Source organism: Phyllobates terribilis, unplaced genomic scaffold, assembly GCF_046119375.1.
Source record: "Phyllobates terribilis strain yellow unplaced genomic scaffold, ASM4611937v1 Scaffold_1__5_contigs__length_1240528914, whole genome shotgun sequence".
Lineage (NCBI taxonomy): Eukaryota > Metazoa > Chordata > Amphibia > Anura > Dendrobatidae > Phyllobates > Phyllobates terribilis.
In genome coordinates this window covers 477,969,924-477,992,819 of record NW_027362761.1, presented here as the reverse complement: position 1 = coordinate 477,992,819, position 22,896 = coordinate 477,969,924, and positions in this window count along the sequence as shown.

Genomic DNA, 22,896 nt, shown 5'->3' with positions numbered 1-22,896 from the left:
AATATAAAATTTTTAGCTTTGAATTTCGGAGACATGTTGTTAGTAGTTTATAGACTAAAACGACAATGTACATCTTACTCAAAAATATACCTATAAAGACAAAAAATCAGAGAAACTGAGAATTTTGCAGTGGTCTCTTAATTTTTGCCAGAGCTGTATGGTGGTGGAGGATGAGGATGCGGAGAAGGAGGAGGACAAGAGCAAATAGACAAAATCAGGAAGCATATACCCATGTCTGGGTGTGAAGACAGAGGTGAATGGGAATAGAGTTAGACCTCCCCAAAAAAAGACACTGGATATGATTTTATGTTACGCTGCTATCATTCGGTGGTGTTGAGAAGTCTGGCCCAATCCAGCCCTTGTTCATTTTTATAAGTCAGCCTGTCAGTCTTTTCAGTTGACAGGAGGATGCGCCTATCGATTATAATTCCACCGGCTGCACTAAAAACCCGCTTTGACAAAACGCTAGCGGCAGAGCCAGTTCATGCCAAGTGTCCAGCTTGGATACCCAATAATTATAAGGCACAGAGGAATCATGGAGGATGTTGGTACGGTCGGCAAGGTACTTCCTCACCATCTTCCGAAACTTTGCACTCCTTGTGAGAGTACCCCCCGCCTCAGGACCTGTGCGATGGGTGGGTCTGAGAAAGCTGTCCCAGAACTTTGACAGTGTTCCCCTGCCTCTGCTGGATTGTATTTGTGGCTCTCTTGCCTGTACTTCTTGGTTGTCCAATGAACTGTAACGTCTGCCTCCAGCGTTTTCAGATGGGAATTTTTTCACTAATTCCGCAACAAGGGCCTACTCATACTGCACCATTTTATTAGGCCTGCCCTGCAAAGGAATAAGAGACATAAAGTTCTCCCTGTAGCGTGGGTCTAAAAGCATCACCAACCAGTAATGACTGTCACCCAAAATTTGGACAACGCGAGGGTCACGGGAAAGGCAGCGTAACATAAACTCAGCCATGTGTGCCAGACTGCAAAGAAGCAAGACTTCCGTGTCCTCACCAAGAGGACAACTGACCATGCTCTCCTCCTCATCCTCCTCCTCCCCTTGTTCTTAGGCCATCCACGCTGAGCAGACGGTATGACAGTTGTGCAGGTAGTACCGTCTATAGCGCAGGAAACTAGCTCTTGTTCTCCCTCCTTCTCCTCCTCCTCATTGTCACCCAATCCTTATTGGGATGAGATGAGGCGGGGCTGTGTGTAATCACCCTGTATGGTTACTTGATCCATCTCATCGTGCTCTGCCTGCAATGCATCCTCTTTGATGGTAAGCATAGAGCGTTTCAGAAGACAGAGAAGCGGGATGGTGATGCTAATTATGGCGTCATCGCCACTCACCATCTTGGTGGAGTCCTCAAAGTTTTTGAGGATGGTACATATGTCTGACATCCATGTCAACTCCTGAGGTTTTATGTGTGGAGTCTGACCTGAATACCAACGGCCTTGCTGATGCTGGTAGTCAACAACTGCCCTCTTCTACTCACAAATCCTTCCCAACATCTGCAGTGTAGAGTTCCAATATGTGGGGACATCGCAGATCAGTCGGTGAGCTGGAAGCTGCAAACGCTGCTGAAGCACAGCAAGAACAGCAGAAGCTGTAGCTGACTTTCTAAAATGGGCACACAGGCAGTGTACTTTGACAAGCAGGTCCAACAGATCCCGGTAGGTTTTGAGAAACCTCTGAACCACGAAGTTAAGCACATTGACCAGGCATGGTACTTGTGTGAGCTTGCCTCGCCTCAGAGCCGCCACCAGGTTCCAGCCACACATGACCATGCCTGGCTGTAGGTTCAGTGGTGTCAGCCACAGATCTACCTGCTCTTTCAGAGCTGTTCAAAACTCTTCAGCATTGTGTGATTTGTCATCTAAGCATATTACCTTCAGCACAGCCTGTCGCCGCTTGGCTGAGGCAGTGCTGGAGTGCTTCCAGCTTGTAACTGATGTGTCATTTCGGAGATGGAGGCTTAAGTGGAGGAGGAGGTGCAGGAGCTGTAGAATGCAGGGGCAACCCTGATTGACCCAGGGTCCGCAATCCTCGGCGTCGGGAGGACATGTTCCGTCCCAAGGTCCGACTGGGTCCCAGTTTCCAATATGTTCACCCAGTGTGCCGTCAGCGAGATGCACCGTCCCTGCCCACAATCACTTGTCCACTTGTCCATGGTTAGGTGGACTTTCAACTGCAATGTTTGAGGGCACGGCTAATGTTCTGGGACACGTGCTTGTTTAATGTGAGGACGGCACACCGAGAGAAATAGTGGTGGCTGGGGACCGAGTACCGAGGGACGGCCGCAGCCATCATTTTACCGAAAGCTTCCATCTCCACAACCCTAAAATGCAACATTTCGACCGCACGCATTCGCGAAAAGTGTGAATTTAGTAGTGTGGCCTGTGGGGCGTTAGCTGTGTATTTGCGCTTGCATTCCAAGGATTGGGGTAGGGACAACTGAACTCTGTGCTGGGAAAAGGACGTGGACGTGATTGCTGATGGTGCTAGCTGAGAGTGTACAATGACAGGTGCAGGGCGGGAGGCATCTTGGCATGTGCCATGGACAGGGGATTGGCTTGCACACACAACAGCGGAACAAGCTGTGGTGTCACCCGCAGACACTGTTGCTGGACCCTGGGGTTTGGCCCACTTAGTCGGGTGCTTTGCTGCCATGTGCCTGAGCATGCTGGTGGTGGTCAGGCTGCTAGTTTTGCTACCCCTGCTGATGCTGGCCTGGCAGGTGGTGCAAATGGCCTTTTTGGGGTTATTGGCAGAGTCTTTAAAAAACAACCAGACTCGGGAAGACCTAACAGTTGTACTGGCAACTTCCGTCGTGTTGGCTTTACGAGGAACGCTTTCCCGCCTTTTGTCTGCGGCCACCACACTGCTTCTTCCTGTCTGTTGTGGCGCTACGCCTCCCTCCGCCTGTGTGCTGCTGTCCTCTCTCTATGTGCCCCCCTGACAGGTTGGGTCAGTTACTATATGATCCACCACCACGTCTTCCACTTCCGCACCCTAGTCCTCCTCCTGACTTTCTGGCAATTGTGTCTCATCATTATCCACCTCTAGTGACAGTTTCTCACCGTCGCCTTTGTGTGACCGTGGCTGCTCAAATATTAGGGCATCGCTACATGCGATCTCTTCTCGCCCCGAGAGGACAGAATCTATAAATGGAAAAGTGAACAGCTCTTCTGTGTCCAAGTGTGGGATCAGTTGTCTCCGGGCACTCGGAATGGTGGGAGGAAGGAGGATCAGGGTGAGAAATATGCAGTCCAGATTCATGCCTACTGAGACTTGACCGTGTGGAAGACAGGGTGGTGGTGGTGGTGGCTAAGTGACTGGAATTATTATCTGCTATGCAACCAATAACCTTTTCACACTGCTCTGTGTTCAATAGTGGTGTTCTGTGGTCCCCTATTAATTGGGAAAGGAATGTCGAGCGACAAGATGTGAGTGTTTGTTGTGGCACAATTTCAGCTTGCCCACGGCCTTGGCCTCGTCCTCTGCATGCACCATCACCATCACGTCCACTTCCCCGTCCCTTGCCACGCGCCTTGCCCATTTTAAATGGAGGACAATATTTTCCACAATCACTACAAATGGCTAGATTTGAACCGCAGTGATATGTGATATGTGTGACGGAAAACCACAATTTTAAATAGATGGCCTAGCTGGCCTATAGGTTACTATTTTTCACAGCGATCTGGTATCAATAACTTCACTGACACACTGCAACAAAATTTAAATGAAGGCCAGAAATGGCTGAATTTGGAGCGAACTTATATGTGATACGTGTGACGGAAAAACCACAGTTTTAAATAGCTGGCCTGTAGGTAACTATTTTTCACAGCTACTATGTGTCAATAACTTCACTGACACACTGCAACAAAATTTAAATGGAGGCCAGAAATGGCTGAATTTGGAGCGAACTTATATGTGATATGTAGCGCCCTGAGGATTCGGTCGCTACAGAGGTATTGCACCTCAACCAGAGGTGTGATACCCCACTCCCGGGTAAGGATGGTGTGTGGACCGGGACTCAGTTAGCTGCATGCATCACACACACCCCATTTCCGGGGGACAGCTCAACGGTGCTCCCATTAGTACAGTAATGCAGGCACGACAGAACATGTCCCTGGCTGGAATGGGGAGGGGGGAGGAAATCCCAGTGATGTAGGAGCAGGAGGGGCTGGTTTCTCGGCATAGGTAGGAGCTCATTGGTTGCTTGTCACCTGAGCTCACACACTAGGGGGAGGTATATAAGGTGGGCACCATCTTAGTCAGTTCAGTCAGTGGAGTAGAGAAGAAGGTCAGTTCAGCCAGAGAGGGTTGACAGGGAGCTGTGGCTCAGTCTGGGCCCAGCTCCATGAGGCAGGCCTGGAGTGGAGGCCAGAGCCAGAGGAGAGGAAAGGAAACAGAAAGGAACAGAAAGGAAAGTAAGAAGGAACAGAACACCAAGAGAGGCCCAGAGACACGGAAGCAGAAGGAACCCTAAGGACCCAGGAGATTACGGGTGACGGGTTGGCAGAACAGGGTACCGGATCCCAAGTTGGTGGAGGCGACTAATCCTCAGCCAAGGACCGGCGGTCGTGACCATTTACTGGTACGACCCCTCACTACACCTACTAGAAAGGCACACCACATAGGGTCAGGGAAGTGGACACCCAGCTTCCCAAGAGAAGACCCGAGGCAGCTGGACAGAAGTAGTGTCACTGGTGGGGCACGGCTGACGAAAGGATAGAAGGGAGTCCTGAGCCACACTCCGGAATTACCTGGGGGTTGACCGAGCCCCCCTGCCTGGTGGATGCAGCACGGCTCGGGTCGTCCTTCCTGCGCATAAGAGACCTGGATGAGAACTGTGAGTAAAGAACTTGAACTGCAATACCTTGTCTCTGTGCTTTCTCACCGCATACAGCACAACTAGTGCTGGGACGTCCGCACCAGCACCCCCTCCATCTACTACACTGCCCTGGGGCTGCACTCCTCCCGTGGGGAGTTACACGACCTCAGCTGCATACACCATCGGCCCCAGCGGTCTGCCGTGCAGCGGCGGTTCGCACTGACCGCAATCCACGAATGGCGTAGTCGGACATTAAACCATAAAAACCCCATAAAAGACTGCCACTGGTTTGACCACCCTGAGCCACGGGACCGGGTCGCCGCCACGCGGAGACTACAACCCCCAGCATCCCACAAAAGGCCCGGTTCCGGGTTCCCCACGTGGCCCAGGGGGCGAGTCAGATACGTGTGACGGAAAACCACAGTTTTAAATAGCTGGCCTGTAGGTTACTATTTTTTACAGCGACCTGGTGTCAATAACTTCACTGACACACTGCAACAAAATTTAAATGGAGACCAATATTTTCCACGTTCACTTCAAATTTCTGGATTTTTATCGCTGTAATATGGAAAGAATCTGGCTGTATTCTGCTGTGGCAACAAGCAAATGGAGCAGAAAAACAGTGTTTTCTGGATTGCTTTTTAAGCAAATAATCAGGATTAAGATCAAAAAAAATAATTATCCCTGGCCCCTGATGCCTGGGGCTATTTCTAGAAATATCTGTAACAGCAGCAGCAGACAGAACTGGAATGGAGCCTCTTTCTATATGCACTGCAGTCTGCCACATACAATGCCTGCCTGCCTAACTCCTGCTATCACCTTCACCACTGAAAATATGCAGCTGAATTAGTTCTCAAAAGGACTGTTAGTTCAGATGGATATATATAGATGTTGTGGTATACCTACACTAACTAATAAACAACTAAATCTCTCCCTAGCTCAGCAGCGTTTCTTGTTTCCGGGGTAGACTGTGACGAGCATGGCGGCGCCAGGTCTTATATAGACCTGATGGCGCTGTGCGGCCAGCCAATCACTGTAATGCCACAACCAACATGGCTACGGCATTACAGTGTGTGGCAGGCAATCCCTACATGTTCATTCGTTCGCTAAAGAGTGCAAAACATGCAGGGAGGGGACCCAAGCTCCCGCCCGAGCAAATCCAGGAAATACTCGCAGAGCGCCGAGCATCTCAAGCAGTGAGATGCTCGGGCGAGTACCGAGCAGTGGCGAGCACGCTCGCTCATCACTAATTACTATGTAAAGGCTGGAAAGTTGTGAGATATGCTCTTCTGTGACCTCGACAATAATTTTACATTTCATTTTTTGGGGGGGAGGGACCAATTAGAACTTCTGCTATGGGGCCCCATGATTTCTATGTACGCCCCTAACTATACTATATGAATTATAGAAGCATTCAGGACACCGGCCTTAATTTGGTCATCACACAATTTAAACAACTATCTCTCCATCCTAGATTCTGTAAAACCAAACGTATACACAACACCTTCAAACGGGTCCAAAAGCTGCCAAAACACATTAAATTAGGGGCAGACACCAGGAAAGTGCCATCAATTGACCCAAGTACAAGTAGTATAATTATTATTTATTATTATAGCGACATTTATTCCATGGCGCTTTACATCTGAAAACGAGTCACCGACTGGTACAAGAGGAGAGAGGACCCTGCCTGCGAAGGCACCCAAACAAGGGATGGGTGAGGATACAGTAAGGTGAGGGTACAGCTGCTTGTGCAGCGGTATGGTGGAGCGAAGGTTACTGCAGATTGTATGCTTGTTGGAAGAAGTGGGTCTACTTCAGCTTCCTTTTGAAGGTTTCCACGTTAGGTGAGAGTCTAATGTTTTGGGGCAGAGTTCCACAGTAGGGGACAAATCTTGTATGCGATTGTGGCAAAAAGGGATAAAAGGGAAGTAGAGAAGGCGATCTTGTAAGGATGGGAGGTTGCGCGCAGGTAAGTACAGGGAGACTAGGTCACAGATGTATGGAGGAGACAGGTTTTGGATGGCTTGGTATGCGAAAGTTAGGACTTACAACTAGAGATGAGCGTTGTTCTACTCGAACTGTTCACCAATCTCAAATTCGAGCTGTTTTGGGCGGTGTTCGAGCCGTTCGGCGAACACGAACAATTTGAGAAAAATTCGGCTGTTCGAGGTTATGTTCGATAACTGTTCGTGCACCAAAATCATAACTGGATTTTTTCTCAGTAATGATGAAAATTAATGTTAATACGCAGTTTGAGTGTACAGCGGGGTGGGGGAAGGGGCAGGGGATGGATCTCTGCAGGAACAATGAAGATCTCCATTTTTTTTTCTCTTTCCCGCATTTACAGTGGGGAGGTGCAATCTGTCAGCCTATCAGCAGCGCACACACGGAGCGAAGTGCTTTTTTTCACACAAGCAAGGGCATGTGTCATTGGCAGTGTATGTCACATGTCCTTGCCCTATAAGACCAAGCCATTTTCCCCGTCGCCACCATTTTCTCACTGCTGCAGCTGCGTGTTAGACGGCACCGCTGTTGCTGTGTGCGCTATACCTTGTTAATTTCAAGCCAATTTTCGCACAAATATACAGATAGCTTGGGAGTAGGGAATAGTTGTGATTGCAGTCCTTTTAAGGACTAGGTTACAGCATTTCCTACGACTTTTATCAGGGAGGTCTGTGCTCTTAAATAGATCGGTTGTGGGAGTAAAGACTAATTGTAATTGCAGTCCTTTTCAGGACTAGGTTACATGAGTTCCTATCAGTTTTTGCCAGGCAGGTCTGTGCCAGTGCTGTGCAAGTTTTTTTCACAGCATTTGGCTGAATCTAGCAAAGCTAATCCTTTTTGGCCTATTGCAGAGTGTGTTAGTCAGTGGAGTAGCCTATCTGTGTTGCAAGATATACCACCTGTGTATAGAATACCAATTTTCTTACTGCACCTAGTGAAGTAAAATCTTTTGGGCATAGCATCATTCTATTAGTCCATCTATACTGACCTCCATCAGGTTGCAAATGAAAACTAATTTTTATCTGCATCTACAGTACCTCTGAAAAAAATATTTGGGCTTCTAGCAGTGTGTGGGACTTGTTCTATTAGTCCATCTATACTGACCTCCATCAGGTTGCAAACTGAATATATTTTTTTCTGCATCTACCTCTGAAAAAATATTGGGTTTCTAGCTGTGTGTGGGTCTTGTTCTATTAATCCATCTATACTGACCTCCATCAGGTTGCAAACTGAATATATTTTTTTCTGCATCTACCTCTGAAAAAATATTTGGCCTTCTAGTAGTGTGTCGGACTTTCTCTATTAGTCCATCTATACTGACCTCCATCAGGTTGCAAATTAAAACTAATTTTTATCTGCATCTACAGTACCTCTGAAAAAATATTTGGGCTTCTAGCAGTGTGTGGGACTTGTTCTATTAGTCCATCTATACTGACCTCCATCAGGTTGCAAACTGAATATATTTTTTTCTGCATCTACCTGTGAAAAAATATTGGGCTTCTAGCTGTGTGTGGGTCTTGTTCTATTAATCCATCTATACTGACCTCCATCAGGTTGCAAACTGAATATATTTTTTTCTGCATCTACCTCTGAAAAAATATTTGGCCTTCTAGTAGTGTGTCGGACTTTCTCTATTAGTCCATCTATACTGACCTCCATCAGGTTGCAAATTAAAACTAATTTTTATCTGCATCTACAGTACCTCTGAAAAAATATTTGGGCTTCTAGCAGTGTGTGGGACTTGTTCTATTAGTCCATCTATACTGACCTCCATCAGGTTGCAAACTGAATATATTTTTTTCTGCATCTACCTCTGAAAAAATATTGGGCTTCTAGCTGTGTGTGGGTCTTGTTCTATTAATCCATCTATACTGACCTCCATCAGGTTGCAAACTGAATATATTTTTTTCTGCATCTACCTCTGAAAAAATATTTGGCCTTCTAGTAGTGTGTCGGACTTTCTCTATTAGTCCATCTATACTGACCTCCATCAGGTTGCAAATTAAAACTAATTTTTATCTGCATCTACAGTACCTTTGAAAAAATATTTGGGCTTCTAGCAGTGTGTGGGACTTGTTCTATTAGTCCATCTATACTGACCTCCATCAGGTTGCAAACTGAATATATTTTTTTCTGCATCTACCTCTGAAAAAATATTGGGCTTCTAGCTGTGTGTGGGTCTTGTTCTATTAATCCATCTATACTGACCTCCATCAGGTTGCAAACTGAATATATTTTTTTCTGCATCTACCTCTGAAAAAATATTTGGCCTTCTAGTAGTGTGTCGGACTTTCTCTATTAGTCCATCTATACTGACCTCCATCAGGTTGCAAATTAAAACTAATTTTTATCTGCATCTACAGTACCTCTGAAAAAATATTTGGGCTTCTAGCAGTGTGTGGGACTTGTTCTATTAGTCCATCTATACTGACCTCCATCAGGTTGCAAACTGAATATAGTTTTTTCTGCATCTACCTGTGAAAAAATATTGGGCTTCTAGCTGTGTGTGGGTCTTGTTCTATTAATCCATCTATACTGACCTCCATCAGGTTGCAAACTGAATATATTTTTTTCTGCATCTACCTCTGAAAAAATATTTGGCCTTCTAGTAGTGTGTCGGACTTTCTCTATTAGTCCATCTATACTGACCTCCATCAGGTTGCAAACTGAATATAATTTTTTTCTGCATCTAGCTCTGAAAAAATATTTGGCCTTCTAGTAGTGTGTCGGACTTTCTCTATTAGTCCATCTATACTGACCTCCATCAGGTTGCAAATTAAAACTAATTTTTATCTGCATCTACAGTACCTCTGAAAAAATATTTGGGCTTCTAGCAGTGTGTGGGACTTGTTCTATTAGTCCATCTATACTGACCTCCATCAGGTTGCAAACTGAATATATTTTTTTCTGCATCTACCTCTGAAAAAATATTGGGCTTCTAGCTGTGTGTGGGTCTTGTTCTATTAATCCATCTATACTGACCTCCATCAGGTTGCAAATTAAAAATAATTTTTTTCTGCATCTAACCCAGCCAATAGTTTTGGCCTAATACCACAGTTTGGCCACTCAGCTCTGCTCGGTTACCATCCATTGTTTTTTTGTGCAAACAACTCCAGAGTTGTGAATTAGTTAACCACCAAAATGAGTGGAAAAGGGCCTGCTGCTGGTGGAAAGGGGAATAGGCGTGTTGGGAAGGGGAAAAAAGGTTGTGTCCGTGGGGTAGGTGTTAAAGCAACAGTAACATCTGCAGAAGAAAGACCATCTTCCAGCCAAACTAAAATGTCTACTTCTTTTAGCGGACAATGTGATAAGATCCCTTTCTTACGGCCACGCCAATCGCTACAAATTCCAGATGAGGCACAAAAACAGCAGGTGCTTCAACGGATATCAAGTGCTCCTTTAAGTGGGCTCTCCTCCACATCAACTTCAACATCACAAATACTCCAGTCCTCAAAGGTGTCACCCAAATCGCACTTGCTTCCTCACAGCTCCCAAATCTCCAGCTGCCCGTCTGAGTATGAGGTAGAACAGATGGTTGAGTCTGCAGAGCTGTTTACTCATACTATAGCCTGGGAATCAGAGGTCGACTCCAGTGCTTCTGTGAATCCAGACGAGGAAATGATCTGCACTGATGCCCAGAATCTTTATGAGTCGGATCCAGGACCAGACGCAGAAGGTTCTGACCATAATGTAGACCCTCATTCCCAAACTGTAACTCCTGTTGGTGGAGACAATGAGGAAGACGATGATAAGACTCAAATACCTGATTGGAGCGACAACTTTAGTTTTTTGTCAGGGCAGGAACAGGTTGGCTCTGAGGACGACGGGTGTGATAACGCACAGGGTGATGATGATGAGGTCGGAGATCCCACTTACTGTCAACCCACAGTCAGCCAAGAGATGAGGTCAGCAGAGGAGGTGGAGGAAGATGCTAGTGACGACGAGGTCAGGTTGCGCCTTCCTGGACAGAGACGTAGTACTGGAAGCACGTCAACAACTGCATCCTCAAACACAACTCTGCCTCTCACCACAAGTCGTGGTGGCTCTTCAGGTCGCATGGGTGCTAAGCCTTGCATAGCCTGGGCATTTTTTCAGATCGATAAAGATGACCCAACTCGTGTTATCTGTAACATTTGTCAGCAAAAGCTAAGTAGAGGCCAAAAAATACATAGTTTGAGTACTTCATGCACATGGACATGAAGCATAAGTTGCAGTGGGAAGCTCAGTGTGCTACAATGCGGCCTAGCCGGCCGGGCCAACCACCGTCTGCCATATCTTGTGCATCCGCGGCCTCTTCATCCTCTGTGACTGGGGGGACAGCAGTCACACCTGTTTTGGGGCGCAGACCTGCCACCTCTTTACCCGCAACAGCCAGCGTGATTGGCAGGTCATCATTTTCTTTGGAGGTGGTAACACCAGCTGGTGTTGAGCGCTGTCCGACATCGATAGCACCACCTTTGGATCAAGGCAACCTAACATGCCCGCCTGCATCTTCCTCACAGACCGGCAGTTTGCCGGGGACACCCTTATCAACCCCGTCTAAGCACAATAGCCAGCCCTCGGTCCCTCAGATGTGGACAAGTAAAAGACCATTTCCTCCTAGCCATGAGAAAGCTAAGAGGTTGAATTTCACCATCTGCAAGCTCTTGGCTACAGAAATGCTGCCTTTCCGCCTGGTGGACACAGAGGATTTTCGAGACCTTATGTCCGTCGCAGTGCCCCAGTACCAGATGCCCAGTCGGCACTACTTCTCAAAGAAAGGTGTGCCTGCGCTCCACCAGCATGTCGCACACAACATCACCGCTTCTTTGAGAAACTCTGTGTGTGACAGGGTGCATTTCACCACAGACACTTGGACGAGTAGGCATGGACAGGGGCGTTACATGTCGCTGACTGGGCTCTGGGTAACTATGGTGACAGCAGGACAAGGGGCTGCTGTCCAAGTCTTGCCGTCCCCACGAGTTGTGCATTAATCCTCTTTATGTCAAAGTTCCTCCACTGCTTCTGCCTCCTCAACCTCCTCTCGGTCTTCCACCTGCACCCAAAGCCTGTCTGGTCATGCCACAAGCTTTCTAACTGCGCAGAAGGGATCCTGCACACCTCCTTACTATGCTGGCAGTAGGGCTCAACGTCATCAGGCGGTTTTTACATTGAAATGTCTGGGAAATGTGAGTCACACAGCTGAGGAGTTGTGGTCAGCTCTGGAGAACCAATTTCATGAATGGTTGTCTCCACTGGACCTGAAACCAGGGAAGGCCGTGTGCGACAATGCTGCAAACCTGGGTGCGGCCCTTCGCCGGGGCAATGTCACACACGTGCCTTGTATGGCTCACGTGTTGAACCTGGTTGTCCAGCAATTTTTAGCCACTATCCCAGACTAGATGGCCTTCTGCAGAGTGCACGGTCGCTGTGTGCTCACTTCCGCCGTTCGCATCCCGCAGCTCAGCGACTTACATCTCTACAGAAGTCGTTGGGCCTGCCACTTCACCGGCTAAAATGCGATGTGCCTACCCGGTGGAATTCAACTCTGCACATGTTGCAGCGACTGTGGCAGCACCGACAAGCCCTGGTGCAATACGTTCTGACGTATAGCCTGGGCCAACGAGATTCAGAGGTGGGGCAAATCACGCTGGAGGAGTGGTCTCAGATCAGGGACCTATGCACCCTTCTGCACAGTTTTGAAATGGCGACGAAGATGTTTAGTGCTGACGATGCCATTATCAGCATGACTATTCCGGTGATTTACATGCTGGAGCACATGTTAAACAGAATTCGGAGTCAGGTGGTGGCACAAGAGGAGGTGGAGGAAGTAGAGGAGGAGGAGTTGTATGCGGAAGGGCTAACATCTGCAAGGTCCAGAAGGTCGGCAGCACCAAGGCGGCAGGCATGTGAGGGTGGGGGAGATGGTTTTACCAGGGCGCATGGTAGCAGCCAAACTAGTGAGGAAGGTGCAGGAGCCCAGGAAGAAGTGGAGGACGAACTGATGGAAGACTCATCAGATGAGGGAGACCTTGATCACATTTCTGTTGTGCGAGGTTGGGGGGAGAGGACAGAGGAAGGAAGCATGATTGTTACCTCGCCACCAACACAACAGGGACTTGGTGCTCCTGGATGCGCAACACACATGAGTGCCTTCTTGCTGCACTACCTGCAACATGACCCTCGAATTGTGAGAATTAGAAATAATCCTGACTACTGGGTTGCCACACTGTTAGATCCCCGGTACAAAAGTAAATTTGCAGAAATTATTCCTGCCATAGAAAGGGATGCACGCATGCAGGAGTATCAGCAGAGACTGTTGCAGAATCTTGCATGTGCTTTTCCACAAAATACCAGTGGTGCACGTAGTGAATCTCACAGTTCCAACTTGCCAACCGTGGGACCGTCAAGTGTTCAGCACTCAAACCGTAACAGAACCACAGTATCTGCTGGTAACATCAATTTTGCGGAATCATTTCACCACTTTTTTAGCCCATCCTTTGCAAGGCCACAGGAGACAAGAAGTCTGACACATAGTCAACGCCTAGAGACGATGGTACAGGAGTATCTCCAAGTAAACATTGAAGCCACGACTGTGTCACTGGACCCTTGCTCTTTTTGGGCTTCCAATCTGGATAAATGGCCGGAGCTAGCCACTTACGCCTTGGAGATCTTGTCATGCCCCGCAGCCAGCATTCTGTCTGAACGTGTGTTCAGCGCTGCTGGTGGTGTGCTGACAGATAAGCGCACGCGGCTCTCCACTGATAATGTAGACAGACTCACGTTCATAAAGATGAACAAATCATGGATCCGAAACGACTTTTCTACCCCTGTGTCATCCTGGGGAGAGTAAAAGCTTGATGATTGGTTAAAATCACCCTACCAAACGTTTTAAGCTTTCAAATTACTAATCATGTTTATCTGTATCTTGACTGGAAAATAATTTGGGCTTTGTAGCAGTGTGCAGCACTGATCCTATTAGGCCATCTATAATAAGCTCCACCAGATTTAAAATTAAAAATAATTTTTAGCTGCATCTAGCTCGGAAAATAATTTTGGGGCTCCGAGATGCGCAAGACACATAAGTGCCTTTTTGCTGCACTACCTGCAGCATGACCCTCATATTGTCAGAATTCGAAGTAATCATGACTACTGGGTTGCCACACTCTTAGATCACCCAAACTATTCGATCAACCTTTTCATTTTAATAAAGACCAAAAAAATGGTCATTTTTGAAATTATAAGCATTAGCAGGTTGTTAGAAACTGAAATCAAACAGTTTTCAACTCAAAACTTTATTCTAGGTGATGTTACATTTTCACATAGGACCCCTTGTTCGAAAGGAGCTTCTGAACTCTCTCGTCCATTGAATTTGTCAGGTTTTGGATGGTTTCTGCTTCAATTGTTTTGCATGAGGACAGAATACCCTCCCAGAGCTGTTGCTTAGATGTGAACTGCCTCCCGCCATCATAGACACTCCTTTTAATGATGCTCCAAAGGTTCTGAATGGGGTAGAGGTCAGGGGAGCATGGGGGTCACACCATAAGTTTGTCCCCTTTTATGCCCATATCAGCCAGAGATGCAGATGTTTTATGTGCAGCATGAGATGGTGCATTATCATGCAGAAAAATGATCTTGCTGTGAAATACACGGTTCTTCTTCTTGAACCATGGCAGGAAGTGCTGTTTGAGAAAATCCACATACATTATGGAGTTCATCTTTAGCGCCTTCAGGGATCATAAAGGGGCCGACAATCTCTCTCCCCATGATTCCAGCCCAAAACATTACTCCACCTCCTCCTTGTTGGCGCTGTAGCCGTGTTTGCGTGGGGTGTCCATCAACCAGCCATCCTCCACTCCATCCATCTGGACCATCGAGCGTTGCACGGCACTCATCCGTGAACAAAACAGTTTTGAAATCAGTCTTCATGTAATGTTTGGCCCACTGGAGCCGTTTCTGCTTGTGTGAAGTGGATAGAGGAGGTCAACAGGATGGCGTATGCACAGCTGCAAACCTCTGAAGGACCCTGCATCTTGTTGTTCGGGGGACGTTGGAGGCACAAGCAGCTTCAAAAACTTGTCTGCTGCTATGACAAGGCTTTTTTACCGCTGCTCTTTCAACCTGACGTAATTGCCTGTAGGAAAGAGTCCTCAATTTGCCCTTATCAGCACGCACACGTGTGTACTGTGAATCAGCTACATACTTCTTGATTGCCAAGACACTTCATCCTGATCATCGCACAATGCTGATTGTAGTCATGCCTTGACCTAAACACTCCACAATTTGTTGCTTCTCAGCAGCCGACACATCCTTTTTCTTTCCCATTTTGGCAGAAAATGTAGGCTGCTTAATAATGTGAGAGAGCCTTCTTAAGTAGTCTTGCCTTTCATTGGACACACCTGCCAAACTAATTAGCACAGGTGTCTGCAATTGCTTACAGTGATATAAAGAGCCCTGACACACATCACCATCAATGAGTTTAACTGACAAACAAACAAATTCTTCCCTTATCACTCCTAAACACTTTTTGCATAATAATTTGGAACGCGGTGTACATGTGCTTTTCCACAAAACACCAGCGGTTCACGTAGTGAATCTTACAGTTCTAACTTGCCAACCGTGGTCTGTATGGAATTGTTCAATAAATGGCCCAAAATTAAGATAACATAGATGGGAGAGGTCTCTATGAATAGGAATTCCTAAGTATTTGATACCCTGTGAGGGCCAGGCAAAGGGAAAGTTGGACTGGATGGAATCCTATATGGATTTGGGGAGGGAGACATCGAGGGCCTCAGACTTCGCTGCATTGATTTTAAAATTTGACCATGTAACAAAGTGATCTATTTCAGCCATAACAGCATGGATGGATATATGTGATTGAGTGATATATACTAGGACATCATCAGCAAATAGAGAGCACTTGTACTCGGTGCCTCCCACCTCAATCCACCTAATATTGGGGTTATGGCGAATTGATGAGAGCAGGTGCTCCGTCACTAGGATGTATAAGAGAGGGGACAGAGGACATCCCTGCCTTGTCCCATTGGTGATTGTGAAAGGTGATGAAAATGTTCTGACGCACCCCCTGGGCCTTGGGACACCCGGAGCCGGACCCTTTTTGGTGGATGCTGGTGGTTGTAGTCTTCGTGGCGGCGACCCGGTTCCGTGGCTCAGGGCGGTCAAACCAGTGGCGGAACTATTTATGTGGTTTTGATGTTTAAATGTCCGACTACGCCACCCGTGGATTGCGGTCAGAGTGAACCGCCGCTACAGGGCAGACCGCTGAGGCTGGTGTTGTGGGTGCAGCAGAGCGTAGCATAACTCCCCACGGGAGGAGTATAGCCTCAGGGCAGTGTATGCGGAGGATGGGGGTGATGGTGCAGGGCAGCAGCAGTAACGACACGGAGTCAGTGATGCAGTCCAGGGCCTTTACTCACAGTTCTTATTATCCAGACCACGTCTGCAGGTAACGGCTGCCCACGTCATACTGTGCTCACCAGGTGAGGGGCTCAGACAACTCCCAGATAACTTTGGAGCACTTCACAGGACCCCCTTTGTGTGTCCTTTGTCTGGCCTTTCTTACCAACACTTCTGTCCGGCTGCCTCGGGCCTCCTCTTGGTAAACTTGGCGCCAGTTTCCCTGACCCTATGTGGTGCCTTCCTAGCGGGTGTAGCGAGGGGCTGCGCCACATAAAATGTCAGAGCCTCCGGTTTCTAGCTGAGGGTCGTTTCCTGCCTCCACTAGTTCGGGGACCGGTCTCCCCCTTTGGCCTGACCCCTCCACGCAGGTGGATTCAGGCGTGCGGTGGCGACTCGCCCGTCCGCACCCCTGGGATCCCTTCATTCCTCGTTCCTGGAGCCTTCTCCGCTCCTCTTCCTTCCTTCTCCCTCTTCCAGGCCTGGGCCTCTGTTACTAGGCCCGCCTCCGGAGCAGAGCTCATGCAGAGCCCCTGCTCCCTGCCACTTCTGCTCAGACTTCTCTGCACTGAACTAAGATGGTGCCCACCTTTTATACTCCCTTCTCAATGCACCCAGGAACTGCTTCCTCCCTGCTCCTGCACTACAGGGTTCCCCTTCCTCAGTGTTCCCTCCCCCCACTCCAGCCAGGGACAGGGACTGTCGTGCCCATCTCAGGGGCATATTGGTCGCCCTGCCCCACGGCAATGTGGTGTAATGCATGCAGGTGTCGGGTCCTGATCCACACTCCATCCTTACCTGAGAGTGAGATATCACACCTCTGGGTGAGGTGCAATACCTCTGTAGCAACCGAGCCCTCAGGGTGCTACAGTTCCATTTATCTTCAGCCTAGGTGACGTATTGTGATACAGGGCCGTGATTTTGGCTATAAAAGGGTCCCCTAGACCCCTACCCCAAGCTTTTTAAGAGAATCATATATGGCGTGCCAGGAGACTCTATGGAATGCTTTCTCAGCATCCAACGAGAGTATCTAATTACAAATTTTTAACTGCATCTAGCCCAGGAAATACTTTGTGCCTAGTAGCAGTGTCTGCTAGTCAGCGGATTATCCCGGCTGTTAAGCAAGCTACACCACCTGTAGTTTAGACACTTAATTTTTTCAAAGGAAATGCTTCGGGACCATGGGATACTCAGTGAAGAGCATCAGGAGGCACCCCAAGGCATAGGGGCTGGGACTGGCAGTAGGATGCCTTGCGGTGGACAGCCGAGCTCGATCCTTATAAAAGCTTTTTAACTGCAGCAGCTTTAGTGGACGCTACTGGAGCTGGAATTACGCGGCTGCTGGCATGAGACTTGCCCTCCAATAGATCCTTGTAAATGGATTTAAAGTGTATTCATTCAAATTAGAGAGACAATTTAAATTAAAAAGCTTAGAGCTGCCTCCACCACAGGGGGGCTCGCTCGACCCACCAGCGGACAGGCACCAGTATTGGGAGAGGGGGGCTGGCCATCAGGGTTCACCGCGGCTCTGGCACAAACCCGGCGACACGGAGGTGGCACGGGCAGGAGCGGACTGGCCGTGTCGGCTTCTCACTTTTTGGATTTTAGAAGGGCATGACATGCCTATATCTGTGTCTCCCCCTCCTTTTACTCCTCCACCTCTTTTATTTTCGCATGACTATATGTACTTGTCACTTTTCCATGTGTTAGTTGTGTCTTCTGAGCAGTTTGTCAGCTTTTGGACACCTTTGAAGCTGTTTTCTATGTGTTTCTATGCCATTTGCATGCCATTGGTTTTAACGGTGTTCGAAGGTGTTCGACGAACAGTTCGACGAACAGTTTGGCGAACACACGGGTGTTCGACGAACCGAACCGAACTCGAACACTACGGGGGTGGCTCAACACTACTTACAACTAGAGTCTCTGGGCAACAGGGAGCCAGTGCAGGGAGTGACAGAGGGGAGAAGCCGGGGAATAGCAGGGTGAAAGGTGGAGTAGTCCACCAGCACAGTTTAGAATAGATTGGAGGGGTGCAAGAGTGGTAGAAGGGAGGCCACAGAGCAGGAGGTTGCAGTAGTCGAGTCGGGAGATGATGAGGGCATGCACAATTGTTTTTTTCAGATTCTTGTTTGAGGAATGTGTGGATCCGGGAGATTTTTTTTTTACTTGGAGTCAGCATATTCCTCACTTGTCCCACAGCATTTAGTTGTCCCTACCCCAGCCCTTGGAATGCAAGCGCAAATACGCAGCCACCCACAAGCCACAATGCTAAACTGCCACATTTCTCAACTGCTTGCACTAGAAATTTTGCCTTTTAGGCTCGTGGAGGCAGAAGCTTTCCACAATCTCATGGCGGCGGCTGTCCTTCGGTACTCGGTCCCCAGCCGCCACTATTTCTCCTGGTGTGCTGTCCCCGTCTTATACAAGCACGGGTCCAAGAATATTACCCGTACCCTCACCAACGCAGTTACTGGGAAGGACCGCCTAACCACAAAGCCTTGGACAAGTGCTTGTGGCTAGGGATGGTGCATCTCACTGATGCCACACTGGGTTAATATTGTGGAAGCTGGGACTCAATCAGACCCTGGGAAGGAACACATCCTCCCGATGCAGGGGACTGCGGGCCCTGGGTCAATCAAGCTTCAACACAATGTTCACAAGGTAGACAGCAGTGGGGATCGGCCCCCTAGACAATGAGCAAATTTCTTCATGATGATAAAGGCCACCATCTCCTTTGCTTGCTGGTTGTCATGAATAATTTTGAGATTCGTGGCAGCTCTGGTTATGCTGTAATTTTAAATGTATTTTTTTCCATTTGGTCCAGTTAATGTTATTCTCTTGCAGGCAGCTTTTTGTTTAAGGTCAGCTGATGTTGGTTGGTGTCACTTCCACCTCCCTTTAAATAGCCACATGTCCATGAGCTGACCGCCGGTTATAGTTCATTCTATGCTGACCTCCTTGAATGAGCCAGTCTCTGGAGAAGCTGTGGTGTTCGTTACTATTGCAGTGGTGATGTTTTGTGTTGGAGAGCTAAGTGTATTTTATGTTGTTATCTTCCTATAGTTTTTCTAACCTTCCTTGTGTTGTCCTATTGTATGGTGAGACTAGTGTCTTACTGGCCTGGTTAAGTCCGGGGCCAGCGAGGACTTAGGCACGTGATTGCGCACAGGGGGAAGGACCCATCTAGGGACAATAGGGGAGCTTAGGGTCAGACACAGGTTGGTGTCCGGTGTCCCTTCCCTTGTTCACAACCACTAGGGCCCTCCTTCCCCCTCTATCTCCCGTTGCATCTATGTGTTGTGCTGGCCCGCCGGATATCCCCTTGTCGTTCCGTGACACTGGTACTTTTCTATGGGAATGAGCTTATTTCCAACCAGCCAATAATATTCAGTGAATTATGGCACGCCATGGTTTGATATTAGTACTAGTGTTGAGCGAGCACTAAAATGCTCGGGTGTTCGAAGCTCGGGCCGAGCTCCCCGTGATACTCGGGTGCTCGACCCGAGCAACGAGCCCAATGTTAGTCTATGGGAGCATTTTTGCAGCGGCACCCCCGGCAGTCTGTAGAAAGCCTAAAAAGTGCCCAAAATGATAGTGACAGTGTTCAAATGCCTTTGGGACAGCATGGGGATCGCCCCAGGAAGCATTTCTGACCCCCAGGTCACTGCTGTAAGCAACGTGGTCAGAGGTATTAAGCCACTTTTCCAGGCTCACAATAAAACGTTCAAAAACGAAACTGAAATTGTTTTCCTGTGAAATATGTTAAGGAACTTCCTTTCCAGGGTAAAGACTTGTGTATAAAGTAAAATAAATAACCAAAAACAAAAATACTCCTCCACACCTTGGGCTATGTTCACAAGTAGCATTTTTTATGCGTTTTTGCACTTTTGTATTGCTTTCAACCGTGACAAATGCATTCACCGGGAAATGTCATTTTAACATTTAACAACCTTATCTGGCCATGTGCTGTGTGACACATGCATACAGTAGTGATCCTTGTCGTATCAGAAGATGCAGACTTGCAACTATCCCCGTGCAAGTCCTTGTCCCAGGGCAGTGTTCAATTGTACCTCCCCCATTCCTTGCAATGCAAGCGCAAGTATGCAGCCTGCCACCCACCCACCCCCAGGCTGCAATACCATACTGCTTGCTTGCACTTGAAATTGGGCCTTTTAGGCATGTGGAGGCAGAATCTGGCCACCAAGTCATGGCTGCGTCGGCGGCCTGGTAACCATACTCAGTCCCCAGCCGCCCGGCGGCCGGGTGTCCACGCTTGGTCCCCAGCCGCCAGGGGGCGGCCAGGTGTCCATACTCGGTCCCCAGCCGCCCCGCGGCCGGGTGCCCACACACGGTCCCCTGCCGCCTGGGGGCGGCCAGGTGTCCAGAAACGGTCCCCAGTCGCCCCTATTTGAAGGACAGCCTAACCTCAAACACGTGGACAAGTGAATGTGGCCAGGGATGGTCCATCTGAAAGACGCCTTCACAGTGGGTTAATATTGTGGAAGCCGGGACACACTTGGACACTGGGATGCAACACATCCTCCAGACATAGAGGATTGCGGGTCCTGGGTCAATCAGGCTTCAACACAAAGTTCAGAAGGTAGACAGCAGCAGTGGTCGGCCTCCCACACAACGAGTAAATTATTCATGATCATGAGGCCATCCATCTCCTTAGCTTTCTGTTCCTTGGAATGCAAGCGCATGTATGTAGTAGCGGCTAGGCCTGAGGTGGTCAGCATTTTGGCGCATATCCTACCTCCTCCGAGGATTGCTGGATGTTTTCCTGCTACTATCCCAGTTCTATGACTCCCATTAAAACAAAGTTTCAGGTGATGAATGATGGATGACGTGGTGGCAAAGGAGAAAGAGCAGGAGGAACAGGGACCATTCACATCAATATCAGGCCAGTCAACCACACATGTCTTGTAGGATATGTTTCTGTACCAAAAGGAGCGGTTCGGCTACACAGTTATAGGGCATACAGTGAGTGCAATGCCTACCAAAAATTTCGAGGCACTCCAATGCCCATTGGAAGTGACATGGAGGTCAGAGGGCCTTAACTAAACCGTTTTTTCCATTTATAGCAACTGGGTCTCCTGCACACTGTTGGCCTAAGCAGTGAATGGAAGGCTTTCCAAAAATTATGAGGAACTGCAATGCCCCTTGAAACAGACTTGGATTACAGCGTACTAAAAACCTTCTACTCATTATTTGGGAGTGGGTCTCCCTAGTGTTCGCCTATGCATTGAAAAGCAAAAGCTGACAAAAATTAGGAGGAAATGCAATGCCCGTTGGAAGAGTTGTGGGGGTTAGAGGTAATTAAAAATAACATTTCAATGCCCCTTGGAAGTTCAGAGAGGTTTAACAAGACGGTTTTAATGCCCCTTGGAAGAGAAGTGGAGGTCACAGTAGCTTAGCAAGACAGTTTTAATGCCTCTCGGAAGAGTGGTGGAGGTCGCAGTGGAATAAAAAGACAATATCAATGTCCCTTGGAAGAGTGTTGGAGGTCACAGTAGCTTAACAAGACGGTTTCAATGCCCCTTGGAAGAGTGGTGGAAGTCACAGTAGCTTAACAAGACGGTTTTAATGCCCCTTGGAAGAGTGGTGGAGGTCACAGTGGAATAAAAAGACAATATCAATGCCCCTTGGAAGAGTGGTGGAGGTCACAGTAGCTTAACAAGATGGTTTTAATGCCCCTTGGAAGAGTGGTTGAGGTCACAGTAGCTTAACAAGACAGTTTTAATGCCCCTTGGAAGAGTGATGGATGTCACAGTAACTTAACAAGATGGTTTTAATGCCCCTTGTAAGAGCTGTGGATTTCAGAGTGGTTTAACAAGACGGTTTTCATGCCCCTTACAAGAGCCGTGCAGTACAGCATATTAAAAACATTATTCCCATTATTGAGGAGTGGGTCTCCCATAGTCTTTGCCTATGCCTTCCAAGCAAAAGCTGCCAAAAATTAGGACGGAGGAACTTGCAGTGCTGGCAACACGGACCACGGTCACCCTGGTGGTATAGTGGTGGCGGAGGCTGAGGATAAGGAGAAGAGCAAAATACAGCTGAAATGAGGAAGCGTATACCCATGTGTGGGTGTGAAGCGGTGCATGGGAATACACCTCCCGAAATAACACAGAGGATTTGACTTTATGTTACTCTGCTGTCATTTGGTGGTGACGAGAAGTCTGGCCCAATCCAGCCCTTGTTCATTTTGATAAGGGTCAGCTTGTCAGCATTGTCAGTTGACAGGTGAGTGCGCTTATCAGTTATAATTCCCCCAGCGGCACTAAAAACACGCTCCGATAACACGCTAGCAGCAGGGCAGGCCAGGACCTCCAAGGCGTACAGAGCGAGTTCATTCCAAGTGTCCAGATTGGATACCCAATAATTAAAAGGCACAGAGGAATCACGGAGGACGCTGGTACGGTCGGCAAGGTACTCCCTCACCATCTTTTGAAACTTTCCACTCCTTGTGAGAGTACCCTGAGAGTACTCAGGGCCTGTAAGCTGGGCGGGTCTCAGAAAACTGTCCCAGAATGTTGACAGTGCTCCCCTGTCTCTGCTGGATTGGAGTTGCGTCTCTCTCGCCTGTAAGCCTTGGTTGGGCAACGAACTGTGACCTCTGACCCTAGAGTGTTCAGATCGGAATTTTTTTAACAGTTCTGCA